The following is a 3540-nucleotide window of genomic DNA, read 5'->3' as shown; positions in this document are numbered from 1 at the left end:
AAATTTAGGAATGAAAAATATGAAATCCTATTTATTATTTTCTAATTAATAATTATGTAAAAATATTTATTAAAGTAAAAGAAAGATGCTTACATGTATGCTTACATGTATTTTCCAAGTTATAACACTTAACATAAATGTTCCTTTTNTCTGCAAAAATNNAATTTATTGTTGGATATTTAATTTTTTTTTTTGTAAAAAAGAAAGCCCATGGGCTGACCCTAACCCACATGGCTTTGGAGCTTTTTAGCCCTGGGAGCTTTTTTAATAAAGGGCTTTTTTGGTCCTAGGGGCTTTTTTGGCCCCAACGCACATGGACTAGGACCAGGGCCTATTATAAGGGTCTATTTGACAGATCTACTCATGATCTACGGGAGGAGCCATTTGGATGCCCAACTTTCTTTAGGTAAAAAGGAAAAAAATTGAAAATTTTGGAAAGTTAAATATGTTTTTTTTCCTGATGCTTAACACGAAATTAAAATTTATCTATATCTTAAATTTTAATATATTGTAGTTTCCAAATTTTAAAAATTTAAATTTAATGTAATTTAGTTAAATATATATATATATATATATATATATATATATATATATTTCTAAATATTAAAATTCAAAATATATTGAAATTTTAAATAAAATAAATTTTAATTTTGTGTCAAAAAATCATATCTAAAGCATATAAAAAAAAAGGTAAGTTCATAAAAACTTTCATTTAATTTTAATTTAATGAAAGTTGCTTGATTATATTATTAGTTATTTATTAAAAAAAATGTTTTTGCGTAACTTTTTCAAAATGAAAAAAAAAACAATATAATTTTTTTGGTCTTTAATAAGAGATTAAAATAGAATTAAGTTATAGACAATTAAAAGTTAAATTAAAATTGAACAAAGTTATAGACAATTAAAAATTTAGAGATTGAAATTGCATTGAAAGAAATTCAAGCACGAACACTACGAAAATTAGAAATGAAGGGATTATAGTTGCGAGGGGAAATTAGGGTCAAAATTTGAAAATTTTACAAAATATAGGGACAAAACTTATTTATGTTTAATATCTTATTTTATCCCATTAAATATTTTTTTCCCTCTTCTTTTTTTTTTTTGTTATTTTTCTGTGTGCAAAGCAGGTTTTTGTCAGGTTATTTTTGTATTGGCTTAATATCTCAATTGGTCCTCTGATTTGTCAATTAATCTCATTTTGGTCCTCTAGTTTGCAACAGTCTCAATTTAGTCACAAATTTTGAAAATATGCACACATTGTATCCCATCCGTTAAGTGGTAGCAGACGGCGTTAAGTGTTGTCCACGTGTTGGAATGAGAATGTGGTGAGGTGTTATTTTTTTTTTACGTGGACTATTTAGTGGTGATGTGGCATCATCACCACAAGAGAAAGAAGGAGAACAAGATTTCAATGCCTGCAATAGCTAATAGTAGAAAACAGTGTATATTCCCTAGCATCAAGACTTCAATGTCCATTTACTTGCACCCAGAAAACACAGGTAATAAGAAGGAAAAGAGAGGCAGAATCAGATGTATCCCCTTTTCATGTCAGTTTTCATACGAAACAAAAAAAAAAAAGAAAATATAAATTCTCCCTTGCAAGCCGTATAACCACTCCCTATCTCCCTTCACCTGTGATCAACATCTCATCCCTCTCGAATGAACCCGAGCCAATCAACAACCCAAAATAACCACAACGAATAAACCAACCCATCCCCACCATTGCCCTGTGACCAGAGTAAAATTCAAATATCAAGCATTACCAGAAAAATGGAAAGGGTCAAAGCAGTAGAAACCTGATTGTTCGGTTTCTTTCTCCATCAAATTATCATTGTGTTTCGATTGAATCAGCAAAGGGAAACGTAGTACAAATTAAACCCATACATCCCAAATTAGCTAAAATTTCAAAACCCCAAATTGGAACTCATTGGAAATTCTCCGGTCCCATTTGTTGTCTCCTCTACCGGAATAGATGTGTGCGCGACCCAGAGAATTTTGTGAGTGTTGACAAGTCACCGGAGGAATGTTGGTCGGGACAGTGAGAATAATAGAGGCGAGCAACATCGCCGACGGCACTAGCGTTACCAAATAGGGATGGGAAGACGTCGACGGTAACTCACCCTAGGCAAGCATGAGAGGAGGAGAGAGAGTGGTTGGGACCGGCTTTGACTCCGATGGCGGCTGCTGCAACTTCGGTGATATGAAAGCTGACCGGAGAGGAGGGCAAGCGCAAAGGGAGTGACTGCTTCAAATGCCTCCATGGCGCGATGGTTTTGATGATTGGGATGGTGGTCGCCGGTGACGTTTTTGGTGACGACGCGGTGGCTGTTGGGTGGGGGCAGTGCGGTTGTCGGAGGTAGATCCTCTAAATCCCTAAAGCTCCACAGCCCTAAATCCCAATTTCTAATTTTTGATCCCATTTAACCCAAAATCCAATTCTGATGCCACATCATCAATGTTTCTTTTAATGAAAACAGGACACGTAAAAAAAATAACATCTCACCACATTCTCACTCCAACACGTGGACAACATTTAACGTCGTCTGCTACCACTTAACGGATGGGATACAATGTGTGCATATTTTTAAAATTTGTGACTAAATTGAGACTGTTGCAAACTAGAGGACCAAAATGAGATTAGTTGACAAATCAGAGGACCAATTGAGGTATTAAGCCTTTTGTATTCTTCTATTTTTCTTGCATTCTTTTACTTTTCTTCTATTTTCTCTCTGTGGTTAAATACCAAATTCTCAAACTGAGGAGCGCAACCAAATACTAAGATTTCAAAATATTATGAAATCCCGGGATAGGAGTCATCATCGTCCTCCCATCTCATCTCATGGTAAGCTTGATTCTGTACCATCTGCACAGCAACAACAACTATTTTTTCTTTCAAGAATTTCACTTTATCTTGAAGAATGTTTGAAATGAAGATCTTGATGGAATTCTGAAGATGCAGCATCTAGAAGAAGTACACGTTGAGAACTGTAAATGTCTAAGAAGCGTGTTTCCTGCATCAATTTCTATACCCTTTTACTCTTTTTGTATATGTTATCAGAAAATTGGGTTTTTTTCTTAAGGTCGCAGGGGGTGCACCACCATTGATGTTGAAGTGCTCCATGTCGTTTTCAGGCATTGAGAACAAGTTCGATAAGGTGAACAGAGATGACAAGTACTCTTTTATAATCAGAGATATTTTTTAAAAATTGAAAAAGTTTACTCTTTTATAATCATTTTATATTTATTAATGTGTGTAAAATGAATATAAACTTTGTCATTTTATGTTACTCTTTCCAAATCTCAAAGGTAAAAAATGATTTTACTGTTTTTTATCTTGCACAATGGTTAAAGTTTATTCTAAACACTTGTAGAAGTTGATTCAGTGATAAAAAAGGGACATAAGGAAATTAAAGAAATAGGTATAGAAGAATTCCCTAGGAGTACAATTCTTTCAATTCTAGGTTGTAATCTTACATCATGTATCCCATACTAATAGAGAAAGGAAAAAGAAACACTTTGTGTAAAGGGAAAAGGACAAGG

Source organism: Vigna radiata, unplaced genomic scaffold (genome assembly GCF_000741045.1).
Source record: "Vigna radiata var. radiata cultivar VC1973A unplaced genomic scaffold, Vradiata_ver6 scaffold_171, whole genome shotgun sequence".
In the NCBI taxonomy this organism is placed as follows: domain Eukaryota; kingdom Viridiplantae; phylum Streptophyta; class Magnoliopsida; order Fabales; family Fabaceae; genus Vigna; species Vigna radiata.
Note: the sequence above shows the minus strand (reverse complement) of the source record.